Source organism: Hyperoodon ampullatus, assembly GCF_949752795.1.
Source record: "Hyperoodon ampullatus genome assembly, chromosome: 17".
NCBI classification, from domain to species: Eukaryota; Metazoa; Chordata; class Mammalia; order Artiodactyla; family Ziphiidae; genus Hyperoodon; species Hyperoodon ampullatus.
Genome location: NC_136930.1, coordinates 44,680,443 through 44,707,041, shown reverse-complemented (window position 1 = coordinate 44,707,041; position 26,599 = coordinate 44,680,443).

Sequence of the window (26,599 nt, the reverse complement as noted above, 5' to 3'; positions counted from 1 at the left end):
GATGCTCAAAATCACTAATCATTAGAGAAACGCAAATCAAAACTACAATGAGATATCATCTCACACCAGTCAGAATGGCTATCATCAAAAAGTCTACAAACAATACATGCTGGAGAGGGTGTGGAGAAAAGGGAACCCTCTTGCATTGTTGATGGGAATGTAAATTGATACAGCCACTATGGAGAACAGTATGGAGGTTCCTTAAAAAACTAAAAATAAAACTACCATAGTGGAGCAGTCCCACTACTGGGCATATACCCTGAGAAAACCATAATTCAAAAAGAGTCATGTACCACAGTGTTCACTGCAGCTCTATTTACAATAGCCAGGACATGGAAGCAACCTAAGTGTCCATCGACAGATGAATGGATAAAGAAGATGTGGCACATATATACAATGGAATATTACTCAGCCATAAAAAGAAACGAAATTGAGTTATGTGTAGTGAGGTGGATGGAGCTAGAGTCTGTCATACAGAGTGAAGTAAGTCAGAAAGAGAAGAACAAATACCATATGCTAACACATACATATGGAATCTAAAAAAAAAAATTGGTACTGATGAACCTAGTTGCAGGGCAGGAATAAAGAGGTAGACATAGAAAATGCACTAGAGGACATGGGGTGGGAGGGTGAAGCTGGGCGAAGTGAGAGTAACATGGACATATATACAGTACCGAAAGTAAAACAGATAGCCACTGGGAAGCAGCCGCATAGCACAGGGAGATCAGCTCGCTGCTTTGTGACCACCTAGAGGGGTGGGATAGGGAGGGTGGGAGGGAGACGCAAGAGGGAGGAGATATGGGGGGATATATGTGTACGTAGAGCTGATTCACTTTGTCATAAAGCAGAAACTAACACACCATTGTAAAGCAATTATACTCCAATAGAGATGTTAAAAAAATATATATGTTGATTGCTAGCACCCACAGCCAAGACTGTGGAGGGCCCCAAATTACTTTCTCTGGGTTTGAAATCTATAATTGCACATTGTAATTCCATTTTTAGATCTGCAAAGGCCTTTGGAGATCATTGGGTCCAGCCCTCTCATTTTATAGGTGAGGGGACTGAGGCCCAGAGAGGTGAAATTTGCCCCACGTAGGATCACACCACTGGAGCTTGGAGATAACGTGACACAGAGGTTAAAATAGTTTGGGTGATGCTGGGGTCCCATGACAGAAGGAGAAAAGATGTGGAGAAATGCACATCTTTCAGGTGATAGTGGAGGAATTTACTGGATTCTAAGTGGGGACCTTTGCTGGTGGGGGCGGGGGGCCCTGACCTACTAGATTCCAGCCTGGGGGACCCATTCTGACAGGCTAGCAAGGTCTCAGCTCTGGAACCCCCTGCATTTTCTCAATGCAGCTGTATAATATGCCTTGCAGACCACAGACAAAGTGCTGCCTAATCTTTTGACTGCCAGCACTGTGTCCCAGCAGGTTCCTGTGTGGCCAGAAAAGGTGTCAGGCCCTTAGCCCTGAGCCCCTGACTGTTCTTCTGATTCAGTAGTTGAGTCAGATTCCTCAAGTGTTCTGATCACTTTATGTCCATTCCACAGTTTAGGAGACTCCAACTATTTTTGGTAGGAAAACAAATATCCTCGGGGCTGCTAGTGAGTTTGTCAAGACACATCCTGATTCATCATACAACCACCAAGATACAAAGCCCTAAAAATAGGGAACTTGCTTTAATATTTCGTTTGGCATCAGAATACTAAGTTCATTAACTGCAGTCAGTATTTAAGACTGATTTCACTTGATTTCCTGGGTAGGATGCTCTTTGGCTGGGAAGGGCAACTTTTTGTTTATCTTCGTCTCTGCTTGGCTTCAGATTAAGGCTTTATGCATTTAAAAAAAAACAACTTTTCTTTTCACCACCCATCTGTTTAATAATTATTTTCCCTTTTCTTTTTTTAACTCACTTGTTATGCTAACATTACTGTGTCTAAATAGAATGTCTATATTTGATTGCATTGTTCATTTTAAAACTTTTTTCCTTGTTTGTTTAATTAGAATTTAGAGTATACCAGAACTAGATCCCTTTCAATAATGCAAGGATCAGAATTACTTTCATAAATCCCAGTAGGTTAACTATAGTGTCTGTGTTTATCTCAAAGATTCATTAAGGAGGAAACCTTTCCTGTTTTCATTTCTTTCTTTGGAGGGAAAAAAAGCATTAAATTTTTATTTAAATATGGCTTGTTCAGAATTTAGCTTTTCCCCAATTGGTATTTCTACGTTTTATTAAGCTGCACAATGGACTCTGGGTAAAATGTGTTTTTAGGATGAAATGAGAATGAAGTTTAATTGTTACATGTTACATGTTACATGATTATATCCTTCCACTGGGCATGATGGTGTGGGTTAGGTAAAAGGGTTTTCTGCATTGTAAAGAATATTCTTCTTTCAATCATTTTTCTTGTCAGTCCTGTGAAGTTAGGTACAGGACTACAGAATTTAACTGTTTGTCCATATTAATTCTTGGCTGTCATCCAAGTAAGCAATGCCTTATAGTCCATAATAGTAGGTGTCTCTCTCTCTCTCTCTTTTTCTCTTTCCCTCCTCCTCACAACCTGTGTATACAATGTATACAAATACATTCCTGCATTGCTATAATATTTCAAAGACATTGCCTTTGGTGTATGTTTGCTGCAGCAGCTGTAACTTAAGGACAATTGGGGGTTAATGATTTTTGTGACTTGGATAGTCCTGCTCTGATTAAGGTGTTTCTTTCTACCAGCTGTGTTTGGATAAACTCTTCAAGAAACTGGCTTGAGTTGGTTCATTTAAACATAGTCATTTGACCCACATTCTAAAACATGTTACCTTCCATACTTGGCATGCAACCAGCCTGAGATTTTCCTGTGTTTTGGTTGCAGAAGATGGGAAAAACCATGATTCAGGTGCAGCACCAGCCAGAAGGAACCTCTCTGGGGTTAGGTGATGCTCCATTAGTATCTGTGGTTTATCCATTATATCAATTAAGGGGATTTGGGGATACTTAAATTATCATATAATTTTAAACTTATTGAAAAATTTCAGGTATAGTACAAATAGTTCTACTTCTATTACTTAGATTCTACATATGTTTACATTTTGGATTCTCTGCTTTGTCATTTTCTCTCCCCTCTTCCCGCACTGTGTGTGTGTGTGCATGTGTGTGTGTTTGTGTATATTTTTCTCTGAACTATTTGACAGTAACTTGGAGACATCACACCCCATTACCCTTAAATACTTGAGTGTGCATTTTCTAAGATCAAGCACATTCTCTTTCATAACCACATTCCAGAAGTAGGAAATTTAACATTAATATAGGACTACTATCTAATCCACAGTCTAGATACAAATTTTGTCAATTGTCTCAAGATCTCCTCTAATTATTTTGATGTTTTAAAACACAGACTTTTGATTTTGCTACCTCTGTGTTTGGCCATTTCCCCCTCATTATCATATTTCATTGAAACTATATTAAGAATTGTTTGGTTTCTAAAGCACTGCTTTATGTTTTATTGGAAGTTTTCATGAGTATGTGAGCCCAAGTTTCTTAAGGGCAGAGCCTCTTGTGTTGTTAAACTTTGTTTTTTTTTTAATAAATTTATTTATTTATATTTATTATTTTTGGCTGTTTTGGGTCTTCATTGCTGTGTGCAAGCATTCTCTAGTTGCGGCGAGCAGGGGCTACTCTTCATTGCGGTGCGCAGGCTTCTCTTGTTGTGGAGCACAGGCTCTAGAGCGCGTGGGCTTCAGTAGATGCAGCACATGGGCTCAGTAGTTGTGGCTCGCGGGCTCTAGAGCACAGGCTCAGTAGTTGTGGTACACGGGCTTAGTTGCTCCGTGACATGTGGGATCTTCCCAGAGCAAGGTTGGAACCCGTGTCCCCTGCATTGGCAGGGGGATTCTTAACCACTGTGCCACCAGGGAGGCCCATAAACTTTGTGTCTCCCAGATCCCTTAACTCACTGCCTGTATTTGCTAAATGAACAAATGGATAAAAGCCCAATTTTAGATCCCAGGTATCTCAGCTTTCTGATTATTAATCACTATGACTTTTTTTTTTAATGAGGTTAACTTCTTTTGCATCAGCTTACCTCTTGTTTTGTGCGGCCTCTGACATAGGCCCATTAAGTCTAAACTTTTTGTGAGGTTGTATGTACTCACATTTGCCTTCTCCACAAAAGGGATACGTTGGGGATCCATGGAAAGCATTTCCCTTCTGTTTCCCCAGAACCCACATCTTCCTTCCTATTAAAAACATAAAACTAGGTCTAGGGACTTTATTGTTCCATCTCTAAATTCCCATTTAATTAACTGTATGAGACATTTGGGGACACCTCTTCTTGAAAGTTTTTCTTCTCTCTCACGACATTTATTGTTTCTGCCATTTAGTCACTTGGCAAAAGACAGCAGTGATTTGAAAGAGGACAGAGGGAGCTGTGGGGCAGATGAAAGGTCTCTGGGCTCAGGGTCACATGATCTAAGTCCTGGCTCCTTTACTGGCTACTTGTGTGACCTTGGAACATGGTTCTAAGCTTCATTTTGCTGATAAAGAACTGAGGCTCAGAGGGGATCAAGGACTCAGATGAAGCTGTAGATAGACCATTTCAGAGATAGGACTCTTTGTCCTAGCTTTGCCACTTACTGGAGCAAGGGTTAACTTTTCTGAAATAATCATTTATGAAAACATTAATTGTCACTCTAGAGCCAATGCCTGGCACAGAGTCAGGGCTCAGTATTCAGATTTACGGTGATAATGGTGAGTCTAATTTCTGTATTATCTGTAGCACGAGTTTAAGTCCTCTAGTCTACTTACGCCACCAGGAGTGGCAGGCAGGCTTCATTTCAGGTGCTAATGGGATCACTTTGTGGGCCCTGCCCAGAGCACCGTGGGGGGAGAATTCTGGCCCCAGTTCTGTCTTCTCTTCCTCTGTCCTCTCATCTTCTCCTTTCACATCCAAATCACTATTGATAGTTAGTGCAGAACAATTTAGCCGTCCTTTAGACTGAAGGAGGAGGATGATTGCTGCCCCCGTAAGTGAGACTGGCTTTCTCTGATGAGAAAGAGAGAGAGAGGGAGAAAGAGAGAGAGGGAATGCGAATGAATGAGGAAAGGGGGGAAGTGGGAGGGATGCATTGAGAAGGAGAAGAAAAGCAGAGGTCAGGGAATTCCCTGGCAGTCCGGTGGTTAGGACTTAGTGCTTTCACTGTCGGGGCCCGGGTTCGATCCCTGGTTGGGGAACTAAGATCCCACAAGCTGTGTGGCGAGGCCAAATTAAAAAAGAAAGAAAGAAAGAAAGAAAGAAAAGCAGAGAGCAGACAAGCCAAAAGAGGTCAGGGGAAATGAGAAGGCCCTCAGGGGCGAGGATGTTCCTGGTTTCTGTGTGGCATGACCCATCTGGGCAAGTGAGAAAAGGGGTCACTCACCTAGGAATTTTCTGGGTAGAAACTGTCCTGAACAAAGTGTTGTGTTATTCTATTGACTTTAGGAATAATTTATCGAGCACCTGTGAAGGCCAAGTCTTCATCCTCATGGTTGCAAAATGTAAATGAATAAGAGGTCCACTTCTATGTCCCTAGGTGCCAGGGGCTCCTTCTGCCATAGGCCCCACCATACCCTATAACTCACTTCAAACAAAGCTTCCCCACATGAATTGCTTAGTGCGTGTTTGCCATCTTGGCTAGGCTGTGAGCCCCATGAAGGCCAGAGTCTATGTCTGTCTTTCTTACCATGTGTCTACAGAGTTGCAGTGTAATTCTGACACCAATTACTTGGGGTTAGGTCAAATTTCACAGGTTAAGGGCTCAGTCCTCCACAGGACTCCCCTTCCTTCAGAAACTAGCCATAAGCTCTAGGGTTCCCAGGCCACCTGGACTTTTGACCAACTGACTACAAATTCAGGGCTTTGCACTATGCCCTGAGGTTCAGTAGTGCACTTGAATGACTCAGAGGACTCAGGAAAACACTATATTTATGATCATGGTTTTATTATAAAGGACACAGAGCAGGACCAGCTCAATGAAGAAATGCATAAAGTGAGGTCTGGGAAGGTCCCCAAACCAAAGCTTCTTGTCCCCAGGAGACATCACCCTCTTGGCACATCAGTGTGTATCACCAACTAGGAAACTCAGCCAGGCTTTGGTGTCCAGAGTTTTTATTGGACACCAATATGCAAGCATGATTGATTAAATTATTGGTCATGTGATTAAACTCTGTCACCAACCTCCGTTCCCTCCCTGGAGGTCAGGTGACTATTGGGTGGCTCAAGGCCCCAACCCTCTATAATCACATGGTTGGGCTTTCCAGCCTGGCCATCCGCCATCCTGAAACCACCTATGGGCCCACCATGAGCCACCTCATCAGCATAAACTCAGGCATGGTCTGAGAAACCATCAAGAGTGACATAATCAAAGTTTCAGGTGAGCATGAAAGTTGATTATGTGAACCCAAGTCTCAAAAAGAAGCTAAGTTTGAAATGATGCAGTTGAAATCCTGCCTTCATCTAGATCAGTAAACGCAAACATCTTAAGAGCAGATAGACACAAGGGCCCTGTGGTTGTGATGTGCAATACTGAGCTGAAAGCCACAGTTAATTTTCTCAGTTTGGTCAGGTTGGGGAGCCCATTCTTCATTCTTTTCTTTTATAAAACACTTTATTGGGATATGATAGGCATACAAAAAAGCTGTGCATATTTAATGTATTCAACTTGATGAATTTAGAGTAGATATTTTTCCAATATATATTTAGTGAGTGAGGGCATGAGTCAATTTCCTGTGAGTAAGAGCTCTTTACCCCTTCCTTTATGTTTTAGTCCATATGTCAACTGACCCTTCTCCCTTCCTCTGGTCTTCTCCAAAATTCCACCTCCACAACTTGTAGCAATGTGGAAGCAATGTAGGGTGGATAGAAAAGGCAGAATAGGATGGTGTTGGACATGGAGACTAGAGGAGTCTAGAACTGGACCTGGCTCCGTTATTTACTAGTCGTGTGACCTTGGACAAGCCATTCAACCCCTCTGCACCTCTGTTTCTTCATCAGTAAAGTGGGGATAATGATAGTTTCTATCTGATAGGTTTGTGATGTGAATCAAACAAGCTTATATAGATAAATCACAGCACTGCCTTGGCACATAGTCTGTGTGATGTAGTATTACCTGGTATCATCATTACTTACCATTTCAAAGAGGAGAAGGAGGGAAAAGTTTAAGTCCTTCGATTTGAAATTGTTTGGCTGTTCTCTGAAGCCTCTTCCACCTTGCAGCTGCCGAGTTACCTCTCCATTTTTTCCCTTCCCACACTCAGCCTTCTCCTTCCCTGCCTTCCCTTCTCAGATCTTCCCTCCCTGGGCCTCTCAGTCTTTTACTCCAAGCTTGTAGACCCCCAGCCTCTGGGGCATTCTGTCTTGTTGAATGCCAAAGGCTTTTTACTGAGAATGGAGATGTTGCTTGCATTCGTTTACATTCTTCTTAGGTATCTTTTATGGACTGGATGTGTAGCTGACCTGCCCCTTAATGTGGCTCTGAGCATGGAGGAGAGAAGGGAACAGAAGGAGACAGGCAGCCAAGAGCCAATGGAGTCCGATTACAGACAGACTTGAGTAGACAGTGCTTAAATCCATTGGCAGTAGGGAACCATTGAATGTTTTTGACCAGAAGCATAGGCACAAGGCAAGTATCTCACAAACGGTCTTCTGGGTGTGATTATTCCAAAACCCTCTGTGTCAAAACAAAAGGTAAGCCAGCCACAATGCTGGAAGACAAAGAGGCTGTACCCTCTAAAATCCACATGGTCATTTCATAAAAAGCACCACAACCCGAGTTACCCTCCTTCCATCTCATCGAAGGCAGCATGCATTTTTCTAGTGCCTGTCATCAACAAGGCTCTGGACCAAGCCCTATTCCTCTACATGAGTGGTTCTTTTAAACTGTTTTTATTGCAGGAACTCCTTGAGGTCTCTGATCCTTCATTTCAAAACAGCAAGATTTCTTCAGCTCTCGAAAAGGGCAGTTAATCACCGCCCTGACATCTTTATTTTACAAACCACTTAGTGCAGAGCAGATTTTTGCCTGATTCTCAGTGTCTTTCCAAATTGGAGACAACAGAGACGCTGACAGAGATGGCTGGATTAAAGTAGGGCTCCTAATAGCCACCAGCTGTCCCTTAGTTTTCATCATGAAAACGTCAGAGGGTCTGCGGCAACCTTGTGCTTCCTTTGATGTTCTTTAAATTGGGAAGAGGGCCAGCAGTCGGATACTCCCAGACTGAGGACCATATCACCATCAGCAGTGGCTGTTCTTCCCTGGTGACAGATGAAGTGAGTGACAGAGGGGCAGCCACAGCCCCATGTCTACCTCAGGTTGGAATAGACGCTGTCGTTTTTCCAAATGTGAATACGTGGTTGTCCTGACAGCTCCTCTCCCCTTAGTGAGAAATCAGTGTCCTGGGCCAACAGCGAAAGTCTCCTGAAAGAAATCCAGGCTCGTTAGAGAGATCCAGCATGTACGGTCACCCAGATTCCTCAGAAATTGTGGGGATGAAGGACAGAAGGCAGACAGCAGGGACATTGGGAAAGAGAAGGTGTGGTTTCTGAAAAGAAGAGTCTTGCTGCTGCTTCCCGACAGCCAGTTCTGTCAGACGCGTCTGCCCGGCTGGCAGGTGGGGAGCCTGCTTGGAGAGCTGGACAGGGTGGAGATCTCTTTGCCCCCTTAGCACCCGCGGAAAACTTAGCCCCAGGAAACCGCGCGGTGCCATCCACACTTAAATCTCTCACCACCACAACGTGCATGTGCCCGGCGTCTCCCCGCCTTCCTTTCTGCCTCTCAGCCAGAGCACGTGAGGTATTAAGCTCTCCCTTCAGCCTCTCTGTGCTCTTGGAGCTGATGAGGAGCCCCCATCACGAGCCCGCTGATAGCAAGTGTGCTCCGCAGCTGTGACCAGAGATGGGCCGGGCGAGGGGACCCAGGGCCATGGGCATTAGGAACATTTCCCCCAGAATGAGGGCTGGAGTGTGTCTAATCAGTGCTGCCTGCGTGGCTTTGCCCGGTGTCTGCAGCCAGGGGACCCAGGGCCATGGACATTAGGAACATTTCTCCCAGAATGAGGGCTGAAGTGTGTCTAATCAGTGCTGCCTGCGTGGCTTTGCCCGGTGTCTGCAGCCAGGGGACCCAGGGGGCAAGAGGCGGCGTGGCCCTGCCAGCCCAGGCCCTGTGAAGATGAGGTCTCAGGGCGAGGGAGATGCTGGAGACAGAAGGAGAGGACAGAAGAGAGGTGGTGGGGTAGCGCGGTCCGTCCTCAGCTGGTCCAGAGTGAGGTGGGCGTGTGAAGACTTGAGCTGTTTGGTGGTTTTTACATTTGCATTCTTTGCATGGACGACAGCTAACACTCTCAGTTGCCTGGGGAACAGAGGACGAGGAGGGGCAGCTCTCTGGGGCCTTCTCCGAGATCCATGCAGCGGCCAGTTCCCACTTGTCTCCTGCCCAGATCTTCCAGAGATGCTAAGAAGTGCTTGGATCTAACACTGCCCTCTGAAGAACTTTCTGCTGGAATGACAGAAGATTCTTGGCTGCTAGAATAGAACTAAGGCTTTTAAACAATACATAAGCTAAATTATCCTTCTCTTCTCTCTGGTTTAGTCAAGTTTGGCTGTGGTGCCCTGACTTTGGGAGAAGCAGGGGCTCAGCCTGGAGGGGACTGACCGCTTGGTCCCTGCCAGCATGTGCACGAGGGACTGTCTAAAGCTGACCAGCTCCCAGAAGTTCCCAGGCCTCCTTATAACTTGAGGATTAGAACAAATATCCATTGTAGGAGCTTAGCCATGGAAGAAACCAAGGAAACTAAAGTCAGGGGGGTTAAGTGTCTTGTTTAAGATCATTTATTTATTTGTTCAAGAAATAATTGCTGAGTACCAGGCACTGGCAGGAATGTTAAAATAGGGTATGCACAGAGTGTTTTGGAGTTACCAGTTCCAGCATGTTCTGGTCACGCACAGTGTCACACACAAGAGCCTTTTCAAACCCAGATGCCTCCGTGTCGAGCTGGAAGCATCATTGAAGCCCCAGCCTAGGGAAATGGGAGTCTGGGGTCTGTGCTCAGTCTTAGGCCCTGACTCCAGCCTCCCTCTGCCCACACGTGCCACCCCCCCTTCAAATCCTTGCATATTTGCCCATTCCTTCTGTCCTTTGGCCCAAGATTGCCGAGGATGCTCCAGTCACCTCTGTCAACATTCTGCCTGGAAACCTCCTTGCTCAAGGCTTTGAGTTCATTAGGTATTTTTTCTAGCCTCCAAGTTACTTTCAGTAACAACTATACCAAGTGTCTTGCCATTGCAGAACATGGGCACCATTTTTCCATCTCCTATAATATTTTCCTTATCATTTTTTAGATCTCACAATATATATTGCAATATATAAAAACATATTGCAATATATAAAACATACATACTGCAATGTATAAAAATATACATATACCTCACCACCTGTGACCTGTTCCCAAAGCCAGTACCACATACTTTAGTTTTATTACAGCAGCATCCGCTTGTATGGACCTATTACCGTCTCAGCCAGCTATGCTGAAGAACCAATAACCACAAAATATCAGTAGCGTATTGCAGCAAAAAGCAGTGTTCCTAGCTCCTGTGACTGCAGGTCAGCTGGGCTTGGCTGGGCTGGGATCCAGGCTGTGTGCTTAGATCAGCTCTGTTCCATTCCATGTCTCTCGTTCTTCTTGGACCAGCAGGCTCCTGGGGGCGTAGCCTCTCATGGCCACAACCGAACTGGGGTTTGGGGACAAGTGGAAGCACACAGTGTCTAGTAAGGCCTCGGCTCAGAACTCGTTCACTGTCACGTCTGCCCACACTCCATTGGCCAAACACAACATCAGTGAGATGAAGATGCATGTTCTCTTTCTAGTAGAAGCAACTACACAACCACGGGGCAGAGGGAGGGATGAAAACTTGAGAAGATAGTGAAATCTGCTCCAGCTATCCTGCTGCGTAGGAGGGATGTCTGGGCATCTGACAGTCTCTCAAGAAGACTTTCCTCTTGCTTTTAGCCCCAGCATCAACCCCTTCTTCCAGAAACCCCTTGTCCTGCCAATTCCTGAGCTGTTTCTGGGTTATGCGATGTAAATCTTGCTGCTTCTTCCCTTCCTCCCCACCTCCTTAGGATTCATATTTTCAGGTTTGTTAAGTCAGCTACCACTTGCCCATCTGCTTTCCAGCTTTCAAATTTCATTACTTCTGTCTCTTTTCACATTTTCTTTGTCCTTGTGGGTTTATGCCTGTAATAAAATCCTTTTACTCTCATTTTCATGGGGTTTGGGGAAAGAGTAAGGCTAAATGCATGTTTTCAATCCATCATCATTCCTACCTGGCTCCTTCTTGACACCTGAATGATCAGCCTTCCTTCCCTCTTCAGCTCATCTGGCTTTAATTACCGCAGCTCAGAGCCCCTTGTTGCCCGGAGACAACCAAGTAGAGGAACTGTGATGGAGTGCCTGACCGGGTGGTGACTCACTTCTCAGTCTGTCTGGTTGTTGGAACACAGTGTCAGCTGCAGAATAACCATTTCTGACTCAATGTTGTGTCCATAAACACAGATATATTTTAAGAAATCATCTACCTCTTCAGAGTCCATAATATATAGTATCACTATTTTTGATCTGAATCTGAGGCATAAGAATCATTCAGTTGAGCACGCGCACACACACACACACACACACACACACACACACACATACGTACATGCGTAACACACAATAACAAGCTGAATTTTCTTATACTAAGTCAAAACGCAAAAGAATACAAAATATAGCTACCTAGTCTATTTTAACTGCCTTCATTCTTTTCCTATCAGTACATTGGAAATGATAGGGGTGGGAAAGATACTCTATAACTCATGGTTTGATCGGCTCTTTCATGTTTTCCAAAATATTGGTTGACCATTAGAGCTTCCCATTGGATGGATGGCAGGGCTGAGGACAAGAGTGCTCCAACAATAGTGACATTTACATCATAAACTGTTTGACCCACAGCCTCTCTACCGCACTGGGTGTGTGCAGCTAGAGTAGCAGAAAAAGTTATTGCAGGTGAAAATCATTTCAAAACTTAATGGAAATATTTTGCAGTGCTATCGGGACAAGGACCTATAAATACATTTCCAAGCAGGGGAAGAAGGGAGAAAACTGGGCTTCAAATCCTGATCCCACTTCTTATATTCTGTATAACCTTGGGTAATTTTCTTGATCTCTTGGAAGAGGAAACAAGTCTCCTTGCTTATGGAGTCATTGAAACAATGACAGGAGACAATGAAAGTTCTTTGCTAAATAAAAGTTCTATTCAATACAGGTTTTACTTGGGGATAGTTATGAATATAAGTAGTTTATACAAGGTGGGTGGGTAGTGAGAAATCTATTTCTATGTACCTTTCATTACTTGGAACACATTAGTCCTGGAAAGCTGAATGAACTCTCAAGTGTTCACTGTAAGGTACAGTTTATGATAATTAACAACCTGATGGGCATTTGGTAAGTGCTGTGCCCCCTGTTCTAAGCACTTTACATATAGGTCATCTCATCCTCAGAACAACTCTATGAAGATGATTCTATAGATATTATGATCACCATTTTAAAATAGGAGGAACTGGAGATTGGTTCAAGATGGTGGAGTAGAAGGATGTGCATTCACCCCCTCTTGTGAGAGCACTAGAATCACAACTAACTGCTGAACAGTCATTGACAGGAAGACACTGGAACTCGCCAGAAAAGATACCCCACATCCAAAGACAAAGGAGAAGCCGCAATGAGACGGTAGAAGGAGCGTGATCACAGTAAAATCAAATCCCATAACCGCTGGGTGGGTGACTCACAAACTGGAGAACAACTATACCACAGAAGTCCACCCACTGGAGTGAAGGTTCTGAGCCCCACATCAGGCTTCCCAACCTGGGGGTCTGGCAACGGGAGGAGGAATTCCAAGAGAATCAGACTTTCAAGGCTAGCAGGATTTGTTTGCAGGACTTTGACAGGACTAGGGGAAACAGAGACTCCACTCTTGGAGGGCACACACAAAGTAGTGTGCATCAGGACCCAGGGGGAAGGAGCAGTGACCCCATAGGAGACTGAACCAGACCTACCTGCTAATGTTGGAGGGTCTCCTGCAGAGGTGGGGGTTGGCTGTGGCTCACCACGGGGACAGGGATACTGGCAGCAGAAGTTCTGGGAAGTACTCCTTGGCATGAGCCCTCCTGGAGTCTGCCATTAGCCCCACCAAAGAGCCTAAAGACACCAGTGATGGGTCGCCTCAGGCCAAACAATCAAGAGGGAGGGAACTCAGCCCCACCCATCAGCAGACAAGTGGATTAAAGTTTTACTGAGCTCTTCCCACCAGAGCAACAGCCAGCTCTACCCACCACCAGTCCCTCCCATCAGGAAGCTTGCACAAGCCTCTTAAATAGCCTCATCCACCAGAGGTCAGACAGCAGAAGCAAGAAGAACTACAATTCTGCAGCCTGTGGAATGAAAACCACATTCACAGAAAGATAGACAAAATGAAAAGGCAGAGGACTATGTACCAGATGAGGGAACAAGATGAAACCCCAGAAAAACAACTAAATGAAGTGGACATAGGCAACCTTCCAGAAAAAGAATTCAGAATAATGATAGTGAAGATGATCTAGGACCTCGGAAAAAGAATGGAGGCAAAGATCGGGAAGATGCAAGAAATATTTAGCAAAGACCTAGAAGAATTAACAAACAGAGATGAACAATACAATAACTAATATGAAAAATACACTAGAAGGAATATATAGCAGAATAACTGAGGCAGAAGAATGGATAAGTGACCTGGAAGACAGAATGGTGGAATTCACTGCTACAGAACAGAAGAAAGAAAATAGAATGTAAAAAAATGAAGACAGCTTAAGAGACCTCTGGGACAACATTAAATGCACCAACATTTGCATTATAGGGGTCCCAGAAGGTGAAGAGAGAGAGAAAGGACCCCAGAAAATATTTGAAGAGATTATAGTCAAAAATTTCCCTAACATATGAAAGGAAATAGCCACCCAAGTCCAGGAAGCACAGAGAGTCCCAGGCAGGATAAACCCAAGGAGAAACATGCCGAGACACATAGTAATCAAGTTGACAAGAATTAAAGACAAAGAAAAATTATTAAAAGCAACAACAGAAAAATGACAAATAACATACAAGGCAACTCCTGTAAGGTTAACAGCTGATTTCTCAGCAGAAACTCTACAAACCAGAAGGGAGTGGCATGATATATTTAAAGTGATGAAAGCGAAGAACCTACAACCAAGATTACACTACCCAACAAGGATCTCATTCAGATTTGACAGAAATCAAAAGCTTTACAGACAAGCAAAAGCCAAGAGAATTCAGCACTCCAAACCGGCTCTACAACAAATGCTAAAGGAACTTCTCTAAGTGGGAAACACAACAGAAGAAAAGGACCTACAAAAACAAACCCAAAACAATTAAGAAAATGGTAGTAGGAACATACATATTGATAATCACCTTAAATGTGAAGGGATTAAATGCTCCAACCAAAAGACACAGGTTTGCTGAATGGATACAAAAACAAGACCCATTTATATGCTATCTACAAGAGACCCACTTCAGACCTAGGGACACATACAGACTGAAAGTGAGGGGATGAAAAAAGATATTCCATGCAAATGGAAATCAAAAGAAAGCTGGAGTAGCAATACTCATTTCAGATAAAATAGACTTTAAAATAAAGAATGTTACAAGAGACAAAGAAGGACACTACATAATGATCAAGGGATCAATCCAAGAAAAAGATATAACAATGATAAATATATATGCACCCAGCATAGGAGCACCTCAATACATAAAGCAAATGCTAGCAGCTATAAAAGAGGAAATCGACAGTAACACAGTAATAGTGGGGGACTTTAACACCTCATTTACACCAATGGACAGATTATTCAGGCAGAAAATTATAAAGGAAACACAAGCTTTAAATGACACAATAGACCAGATAGATTTAGTTGATATTTATAGGACATTCCATCTGAAAACAGCAGATTACACTTTCTTCTCAAGTGCACACCAAACATTCTCCGGGATGGATCACATCTTGGGTCACAAATCAAGCCTCAGTAAATTTAAGAAAATTGAAATCATATCAAGCATCTTTTCCAACCACAACACTATGAGATTAGAAATCAATTACAGGGAAATAAAACTGTAAAAAACACAAACACACGGAGGCTGAACAGTGCACGGCTAAATAACCAAGAGACCACTGAAAAAATCAAAGAGGAAATCAAAAAGTACCTAGAGACAAATGACAATGAAAACACGGTGATCCAAAACCTATGGATTGAAACAAAAGCAGTTCTAAGAGGGAAGTTTATAGCAATACAATCCTACCTCAAGAAACAAGGAAAATCTCTAATGAACAATCTAACCATACACCTAAAGGAACTAGAGAAAGAAGAACAAACAAAACCCTAAGTTAGTAAAAGGAAAGAAATCTTAAAAATCAGAGCAGAAATAAATGAAATAGAAACAAAGATCAATAAAACTAAAAGCTGCTTCTTTGAGGAGGTAAACAAAATTGATAAACGTTTAGTCAGACTCATCAAGAAAAAGAGGGAGAGGACTCAAATCAATAAAATTAGAAATGAAAAAGGAGAGGTTACAATGTACACTGCAGAAATATAAAGCATCCTAAGAGACTACTACAAGCAACTCTATGCCAATAAAATGGACAACCTGGAAGAAATGGACAAATTCTTACAAAAGCACAACCTTCCAAGACTGAACCAGGAAGAAATAGAAATATGAACAGACCAATCACAAGTAATGGAATTGAAACTGTGATTAAAAATCTTCCAACAAACAAAAGTCCAGGACCAGATGGCTTCACAGGTGAATTCTATCAAACATTTAGAGAAGACCTGACACCCATCCTTCTCAAACTCTTCCAAAAAATTGCAGAGGAAGGAACTCTCCCAAACTCATTCTATGAGGCCACCATCACCCTGATACCAAAACCAGACAAAGATACTACAAAAAAAGAAAATTACAGACCAATATCACTGATGAAAATAGATGCAGAAATCCTCAACAAAATGCTAGCAGACAGATCCAACAAGACATTAAAAGGATCATCCACCATATTCAAGTGGGATTTATCCCAGGGATGCAAGGATTCTTCAATATATGCAAATCAATAAATGGGATACACCATATTAACACATTGAAGAATAAAAACCATATGATCATCTCAATAGATGCAGAAAAAGCTTTTGACAACATTCAACACCAATTTATGATAAAAACTCTCCAGAAAGTGGGCATAGAGGGAACCTACCTCAACATAATAAAGACCATATACAACAAACCCACAGCAAACATCATTCCCAATGGTGAAAAACTGAAAGCATTTCCTCTAAGATCAGGAACAAGACAAGGAAGTCCACTCTCACCACTATTATTCAACATAGTTTTGGAAGTCCTAGCCACAGCAATCAGAGAGGAAAAAGGAATACAAATTAGAAAAGAAGAAGTAAAACTGTCACTGTTTGCAGATGATATGATACTATACATAGATAATCCTAAAGATGTCACCAGAAAACTTCTAGAGCTAATCAGTGAATTTGGTAAAGTTGCATAATACAAAATTAGTGCACAGAAATCTCTTGCATTTCTAGACACTAACAATGAAAAATCAGAAAGAGAAATTAAGGAAACAATCCCATTCACCATTGCAACAAAAAGAATAAAATACCTAGGAATAAACCTACCTAAGGAGGTAAAAGACTTGTACTCAGAAAGCTATAAGACACTGATGAAAGAAATCAAAGCTGACACAAACAGATGGAGAGGTATACCATGTTGTTGGATTGGAAGAATCAGTATTGTGAAAATGAATAGATAACTAATAAGAACCTGCTCTATAAAAAATAAAATTAAATTTAAAAATTAAAAAATATATACTGTGAAAATGACTGTACTACCCAAAGCAATCTACAGATTCAGTGAAATCCCTATCAAATTACCAAGGATATTTTTTACAGAACTAGAACAAAAGATCTGAAAAGTTATATGGAAACACAAAAGACCCCAAATAGCCAAAGCAATCTTGAGGGAAAAAAACGGAGCTGGAGGAATCAGATCCCTGACTTCAGACTATACTACAAAGCTGCAGTAATCAAGACAATATGGTACTGGCACAAAAACAGAAATATAGCTCAATGGTATAGGATAGAAAGCCCAGAGATAAACCCATGCACCTATGGTCAACTAATCTATGACAAAGGAGGCAAGGATATACAATGGAGAAAAGACTGTCTCTTCAATAAATGGTGCTGGGAAAGCTGGATAGCTATATATACAACAATGAAATCAGAACACTCCCTAACACCATACACAAAAATATTCTCAAAATGGATTAAAGACCTAAATGTAAGACTGGACACTATAAAACTCTTAGAGGAAAACATAGGAAGAACACTCTTTGACATAAATCGCAACAAGATCTTTTTTGACCCACCTCCTAGAGCAATGGAAATAAAAACAAAAATAAATGGGACCTAATGAAACTTAAAAGCTTTTGGATAGCAAGGGAAACTATAAACAAGACGAAAAGACCACCCTCAGAATGGGAGAAAATATTTGCAAATGAATCAACAGACAAAGGATCAATCTCCAAAGTATATCAACAGCTCATGCAGCTCAATATTAAAAAAACAACCCAATCCAAAAATGGGCAGAAGACCTAAATAGACATTATCTCACATTGCAGTCCATATGATCTTTCTAAAACATAATCATATATTTTCCTGCTTAGAACTCTTCAAGGGACTCCTAGTGATCTTAAGGTAAAGGCCAGCCGCCTTAACTTGGTTTCCAAGGCTGATCATTACCTGGTCAGTTCCTACGTTTTCAGCCTCAGTTCCTGTCTCTTTTTTTCTTACGTCCTTTCCTGTAGCTGAACATCTTTCAGCATCTCTACACACCTCTTGCTCACCTCCGTACCTTTGCACATGGAGTATCTTTTGCCTGGATCAGTCTCAATCCCTTACCCACTACACTTTTCTGTCCAGCTCCTATTCATCCTTCAGGTATTAACTTAAAGTAAGAACGTTCTCTGGGAAGCCTTCCTTGACTTTTCTAGTCTAAATTAAATGCCTTAAAAGTATCCTATGGGGCTTCCCTGGTGGCGCAGTGGTTGAGAGTCCGCCTGCCGATGCAGGGGACACGGGTTCGTGCCCCGGTGCGGGAAGATCCCACATGCCGCAGAGCGGATGGACCCGTGAGCCATGGCCGCTGAGGCTGCGTGTCTGGAGCCTGTGCTCCGCAACGGGAGAGGCCACAACAGTGAGAGGTCCGCGTAACGCAAAAAAAAAAAAAAAAAAAAAAAGTATCCTATGTAACACTTACTATGACATATTGCAATTGCTTGTTTAGTTGTCTGTCTCTCTGGCTACACTGGAAATCCCTTAAGGGCAAGGATCATGTAGGTCTAGCTTATAAACTGTATCCCCTGAGATTAGCACAATGACTAGCACATAGTAGGAACTCGATAATTGTTCACTAAATATTAAATGAATATTGTATAAAACATCAAAGTTTACAAATTGCCCCATTCCCAAAATAAGACCCCTCCCCCGAAATTCAATGCTGTTTTGTCCCTAACGGATCACCATGTAAGAAGGCAAACTGAAGACGAACCTTTGCTACTTGTTGTCCAAGACATTGGGGAATAAATGAAAATAAGGGAAAGACTTTCTTCCTACTTTTTTCCAGAAATTCTGATGCCCTATTAATTAGGATCACTTGTCCCTCTAGGGAAGCCATGAGATGATGAGGAGACAATAGTGGATGAGGTAGGAGGGGTTCTGGAGGGTGTTTCTAAATGCTTTGTGCCCTCAGAGAAAGGAGAATGAACTTTTCCCAAACTGAATGAAGGAAGTGGCTGGCACAGCTTTTGGCCTCAGTTCACACCTCTTCAAACACTAAAATCCTTGCCTCCTCAGAGACAGGTTCTCTGAAGATGGGAAGCTTTGAAAGCGCGGATTGAGGACAGTGTCTGGACTAATCTTGGCCATCATAAAACTTGTCCTCCACAGAGCATAGTTATCAAACCCCAGCATCATCTGTTTTCAGCAGCGGAAGATGCACTGATGGAGGTGACGTGGCTTCACAGTATCAGCCCAGGCATTTTTACCTAAACATGCTTATCTCACATTCCTTTGCACATTCCCTGAGGCCTGGTTTCCTTTTTATCAGTCTCTTCATCCATAAGATGGATACTTTGGCCAGTAGCAACGCCAGTCATTAAACAGAGTCGATGTTCTAGATGAGATCCCCTGTTATTCTCTTAGCTCCTTTCAGTTTTCCTCTGAATCGCTGGTCAGGGTTTGTAATTCTCCACTTATTTGCCTGGTTATTCGTTTGCTGTCTGCTCCCTTCCCTGCTTCAGCCCCTGCCTCCCCGACGCCAACCACTGTAAGGTTCATGGGGGCAAAGACTGCATCTGTTCTGTTTGTCACCTGGGTCCCAGAGCCCAGCATGCTGCCTGGCACACGCTAGGGCTCAATGAATGCTTGTGTAAAACATCACTGGTTGAGTGGCAGTCGTAACAGGAGAGGCGTGTGGGCGACTCCCTGACACCCCATAGATCACCGAGCCTCTGCACGGAGTCCTGCCCCGCTCACTGCAGGTGGAGAGGAGTGGGGAGGAGTATGAGGGCTTCTGAGCAGACCTCGGGCAGAGCATGAACCTCGCCCTGAGACTCCTACGGACATTTCACTCATTTCTGGTTCAGTTGTGCCCTGTTTTGTGTTCTCCCACACCTCAGCCCCCACTGAAAGAGGAGGCTCCCAGGCTGGGATTTGAAAGAAAATTTCATGAAGGGGTTGTTTATAGAGGAGTGGGCAGGAGCAGGGGAACCAGCAGGTGGCTGGAGCTTCCTGGGACCAGCAATAGAGGAGCTGTTACCACTCTTGGGCCTGAAGGGAAAAGCTGGGGCTGGTGAGGCCTGGGGCATGGAGAGGGCCATGGCCGGGGGCACGCTTGTAGAGGGATGCGGTCACATCAGGAGAGAGACAATGCGAGGCGGGAGAGGGAGAGGAAGAGATGCCTAAACTCTCTCCTCCTTACCTTTCATCTCCTGCTGAGTCTCCACTCGGCACAGCCCCACAGGGAGCCAGGAAGCAAGGCACCTCAGCGATGTGACGTGTAGAGCCAGCCTCCTGGGGCTCAGAAGGGGGGGCATGGACCTGGCGGTGGGGGACAGGAGAAAAGCTAGTGTGCGCCATTGTTTTTGGTAAGTGATTCTCTCTTTAAATAGAGAGCGGTCGCTTGTGATCAACTTTATTCTGCCCACCCCCACTCCAATCTATTACGGCGCAGGATGTTTCTTGCAATCAGTTTACGGCATCCGTCTTTTCTGCATCTCTGCTACTCTGCTACTGTTCTTTATATGGCTTGCATTTAAACTCTTCCAGAGAAAATCTGATGGTGTTATCCTCTAATATTGGACAGGGCACTCACAAGGAAGCCTGTGAAGATTGTCCTTGGGTCCCACACCTATCTCTGGTTCAGTTAGCTGCCAAGCAGGGGGGCCTGTGATGAAAAATCTCTCAGAACTGGTTACGGGTTGCAGGTTCCTCAGAGGAAACAGTCTGACTGGAAGCCACCTTGCATGTCCAGTACTTTGTCACCCCCAAGGTGACCATCCTCCCATATGAAGGCTAATAATATCAATGTTGGGCTGCTGGGAGGGACGAGCTAACGCTAACCGTTAGAGTCTGTGAACACAGGACAAGTTGCCTCTGTCAACTGGATTCACCAAGTGTGCCCGGCATGGGGCTCTCCTGTTGTGTGATGCAGCTTCGGTCCCTCCCCGACTCCAAGATTAGCTGGGACAGCTGTGGTGCCCCAGATGTTGTGTTCAGAGTCTGGTTCCTGAGCTGATGCTGTTCTGCTTCTAATCAGAATAACCATATTCATTTGTCTTCATAAAAAGTAAATGACTCTGTCAATCAGGCTCCTGATAAAAGAAACAGGGCATGATGCTTTTTAGTCATAATCAGCCCTGCAAAACCTCCCACAAATAGGAAATGAGTGTTTTCTGGCATTTTGGATTATGTGGAAAGTTGAATTTAGGAAAAATGACAGCAACTGTTTGTTGGTAAAGTTCCAGGATGGCAGCCTTGATTGGTGGCCAGGACGCTATTCTCTTTGAGTGCTCATTTCTCCCCAGTGTGGAACCTCTTCCGCGCTACCCCGTTCAAGAAGAGAACAAGTGGGGCATCCCAGTTACTTATTGAGCCATTCCAGACCATTTGTCAATGTCAGAACTGTCCATGGTGCTTGGTTCTCTGCACACACTCTTTCCTACCCCTGAGAACACCCTTGCCCTTCACCTCCACCTTGTGAAAGTCTTGTCTTTCAAGTTTCAGCTCAAATGCCCCTTCCCATGAGATAGTCCCCATGAGGGTAGGCTCTGCAGTCAAACCACTTGCACTTTGTATCTAGTCAGCCTCTCAACAGGGACCCTGATTTCTGCATTTGTAAATATGGAGTGGTAAATGGGTGAGGCTGCATATTTCAGTGGTTAAGCCTAAAGGCATCAGAGCCAGATTGCCTGGCTTCAAATGCTGGCTCAACCACCTACCAGCTATATAACCTTGAGAAAGTTAATGAACTTCTCAGTTGCCTCAGTTTCTTCATCTGCAAAATGAAGGTGATAAGATCTGTATAGATTTGTTCTGAGGATTAAATGAGTTCCTTTAAGAAAAAGCCCTTAGAACAATGCCCCATTTGTGGTAACCCTTCATGAATACTGTAGTGTATTATTTTCTATCTCATTGTTAAGGATAAGTTAGGTAAAACATGCAAAGCACTGGAATTATGCCTGACCCGAAGTCAGTTCTCAACAAATGATGGTGGTAGTTGTTGTGGTGCATTTTTCTTATTATTCTCGGACATGCCAAGGAGAGGTTGTCCATCCCCTGTGTTCCCATAGTATGTTGATCATACCTCTAATAGCATTTTTCACATTGTATTGTCAGTTTGGATTCTGTCTTACGTATTGGGCCTTGAGGTTCTTACAGACAACAGTAGGCAATCAATTAATGTTTACGATTTGTTAAAATAAAAAACTACCATAGCTCGTCAAGGTTTTTGGCCTCAGGATTGATGCTGATAGCCTGCAGTGAAGTTCTTTGTTCAGCCAGAGGCCAGTAGCAGATGCATTAAGGCTTCTGGATTTGGGTGCCTCTGCCTGCTCTCATCAGCTCACACGATTTACCAAGGGCAGAGTCAGAACATGAATTCCAGTGCCAAGAGGAGTCTTCCCCTTATTCTCTAGGTAAGCTCTAGACAGCGTTTGAAATGAATATTAAGTGAGGCTCGGGGCCTCTCCTTTTCGCTCCCCTTTATGTAATAAAATATTTGCTTGGTTTCAAATGTCGCTTTCATGACCTTGACTCAAATTGGAATTCTACCACCACGAGGAAGTGCTTGCTGTGAAAGTAGCCACATCCAAAAGATGACTCATTCTGATGATGGCTAAATAAATTCCTCCCCAAGCTTTTGACTTGAGATGTTTGGGGGAATAAAAATAAAGACAATAAATAATGATTTATTACTTCCTGTTTTGGGTTTCCCTTAGGCAAAAAGGAATACATCTTTTACCAGCTTGAAACCGTTTCGCCTATGCTTGTGATATATTAATGACTGTAAAAGAATTGACATCAAACAATTATTTACTACAGAAATTGCTGTAGTTAAGATGAGAAGGTGCTTTCAGTCAACACCCTATGTCAACCTGTCATCCTGCTCGCTCATAAACACCTTTGCAGGTGCAGGTGCATGCACGTGACAAGTGCACCACATAATGCCCAATGTGAGCTCCTGCTTGTATTAGTTGGAAAGATGCACAGATGTTATTTTTGCAGTCCAATTCAGAAGTTTATGTTATGCATCAGAATAATCATAAACGTTAGCTTGTGTAGATAGGGAATGAATGAATGCTCTGTTAGATTTCTGATAAAAAAAGAAGCATAGACTACTTTTGAGGTTTAGAATTTGTTGTAACTTAGACTGCAGAGGGAAGTTTATCTAATAGAATGTCTCCATTATATTTTAGTTACTTGAGATTAAGGTACACTCTTTTTCTTTTTTTAACATCTTTATTGGAGTATAATTGCTTTACAATGGTGCGTTAGTTTCTGATTTATAACAAAGTGAATCAGTTATACATATTCATATGTCCCCATATCTCTTCCCTCTTGCATCTCCCTCCCTCCCACCCTCCCTATCCCACCCCTCTAGGTGGACACAAAGCACTCAGCTGATCTCCCTGTGCTATGCGGCTGCTTCCCACTAGCTACCTATTTTACATTTGGTAGTGTATATATGTCCATGCCACTCTCTCACTTCGTCCCAGCTTACCCTTCCCCCTCTCCATATCCTCAAGTCCATTCTCTAGTAGGTCTGTGTCTTTATTTCCATCTTGTCCCTAGGTTCTTCAGGACCTTTTTTTTTTTTTTTTTTTTTTTAGATTCCATATATATGTGTTAGCATATGGTTTTTCTTTTTCTCTTTCTGACTTACTTCACTCTGTATGACAGACTCTAGGTCCATCCACCTCACTACAAATAACTCAATTTCGTTTCTTTTTATGGCTGATTAATATTCCATTGTATGTATGTGCCACATCTTCTTTATACATTCATCTGTCGATGGACAATTAGGTTGCTTCCATGTCCTGGCTATTGTAAATAGAGCTGCAGTGAACATTTTGGTACATGACTCTTTTTGAATTATGGTTTTCTTAGGGTATATGCCCAGTAGTGGGATTGCTGGGTCATATGGTAGCACTATTTTTAGTTTTTTAAGGAATCTCCATACTGTTCTCCATAGTGGCTGTATCAATTTATATTCCCACCAACAGTGCAAGAGGGTTCCCTTTTCTCCACACCCTCTCCGGCATTTATTGTTTCTAGATTTTTTGATGATGGCCATTCTGATCGGTGTGAGATGATACCTTATTGTAGTTTTGATTTGCATTTCTCTAATGATTAATGATGTTGAGCATTCTTTCATGTGTTGGTTGGCAATCTGTATATCTTCTTTGTAGAAATGTCTATTTCGGTCTTCTGCCCATTTTTGGATTGGGTTGTTTGTTTTTTTGATGTTGAGCTGCATGAGTTGCTTGTATGTTTTGGAGATTAATCCTTTGTCAGTTGCTTCATTTGCAAATGTTTTCTCCCATTCTGAGTGTTGTCTTTTCATCTTGTTTATGGTTTTCTTTGCTGTGCAAAAGCTTTTAAGTTTCATTAGGTCCAATTTGTTTATTTTTGTTTTTATTTCCATTTCTCTAGGAGGTGGGTCAAAAAGGATCTTGCTGTGATATATGTCATAGAGTGTTCTGCCTATGTTTTCCTCTAAGAGTTTGATGGTGTCTGGCCTTACATTTAGGTCTTTAATCCATTTTGAGTTTATTTTTGTGTATGGTGTTAGGGAGTGTTCTAATTTCATTCTTTTACATGTAGCTGTCCAGTTTTCCCAGCACCACTTATTGAAGAGGCTGTGTTTTCTCCACTGTATATTCTTGCCTCCTTTATCAAAAATAAGGTGACCATATGTGCGTGGGTTTATCTCTGGGCTTTCTATCCAGTTCCATTGATCTATATTTCTGTTTTTGTGCCAGTACCATCCTGTCTTGATTGCTGTAGCTTTGTAGTATAGTCTGAAGTCAGGGAGCCTGATTTCTCCAGCTCCGTTTTTTTTTCTCAAGAATGCTTTGGCTATTCGGGGTCTTTTGTGTTTCCATACAAATTGTGAAATTTTTTGTTCTAGTTCTGTGAAAAATGCCAGTGGTAGTTTGATAGGGATTGCATTGAATCTGTAGATTGCTTTGGGTAGTAGAGTCATTTTCACAATGTTGATTCTTCCAATCCAAGAACATGGTATATCTCTCCATCTATTTGTATCATCTTTAATTTCTTTCATCAGTGTCTTATAATTTTCTGCATACAGGTCTTTTGTCTCCTTAGGTAGGTTTATTCCTAGATATCTTATTCTTTTTGTTGCAATGGTAAATGGGTGTGTTTTCTTAATTTCGCTTTCAGGTTTTTCATCATTAGTGTATAGGAATGCATGAGATTTCTGTGCATTAATTCTGTATCCTGCTACTTTACCAAATTCATTGATTAGCTCTAGTAGTTTTCTGGTAGCATCTTTAGGATTCTCTATGTATAGTATCATGTCATCTGCAAACAGTGACAGCTTTACTTCTTTTTTTTCCGATTTGGATTCCTTTTATTTCTTTTTCTTCTCTGATTGCTGTGGCTAAGACTTCCAAACTATGTTGAATAAGAGTGGTGAGAGTGGGCAACCTTGTCTTGTTCCTGATCTTAGTGGAAATGGTTTCAGTTTTTCACCATTGAGGACGATGTTGGCTGTGGGTTTGTCATATATGGCCTTTATTATGTTGAGGAAAGTTCCCTCTATGCCTACTTCTGGAGGGTTTTTATCATAAATGGGTGTTGAATTTTGTCGAAAGCTTTCTCTGCATCTATTGACATGATCATATGGCTTTTCTCCTTCAGTTTGTTAATATGGTGTATCACATTGATTGATTTGCATATATTGAAGAATCCTTGCATTCCTGGGATAAACCCCACTTGATCATGGTGTATGATCCTTTTAATGTGCTGCTGGATTCTGTTTGCTAGTATTTTGTTGAGGATTTTTTCATCTATGTTCATCAGTGATATTGGCCTGTAGTTTTCTTTCTTTGTGACATCTTTGTCTGGTTTTGGTATCAGGGTGATGGTGGCCTCACAGAATGAGTTTGGGAGTGTTTCCCCCTCTGCTATATTTTGGAAGAGTTTGAGAAGGATAGGTGTTAGCTCTTCTCTAGATGTTTGATTGAATTGGCCTGTGAAGCCATCTGGTCATGGGCTTTTCTTTGTTGGAATATTTTAAATCACAGTTTCAATTTCAGTGCTTTTGATTGGTCTGTTTATATTTTCTCTTTCTTCCTGGTTCAGTTTCAGAAGGTTGTGCTTTTGTAAGAATTTGTCCATTTCTTCCAGGTTGTCCATTTTATTGGCATATAATTGCTTGTAGTAATCTCTCATGATCCTTTGTATTTCTGCAGTATCAGTTGTTACTTCTCCGTTTTCATTTCTAATTCTGTTGATCTGAGTCTTCTCCCTTTTTTTCCTGATGAGTCTGGCTAATGGTTTATCAATTTTGTTTACCTTCTCAAAGAACCAGCTTTTAGTTTTATTGATCTTTGCTACTGGTTTTTCATTTCTTTTTCATTGATTTCTGATCTGACCTTTACGATTTCTTTCCTTCTGCTAATTTTGGGTTTGTTTTTTTGTTGTTGTTCTTTCTCTAATTGCTTTAGGTGTAGGGTTAGGTTGTTTATTCGAGATGTTTCTTGTTTCTTAAGGTAGGATTGTATTGCTATCAACTTCCCTCTTAGAACTGCTTTTGCTGCATCCCATAGGTTTTGGGTTGTCGTGTTTTCATTGTCATTTGCTTCTAGGTATTTTTAAAGTTCCTCTTTGATTTCCTCTGTGATCTCTTGGTT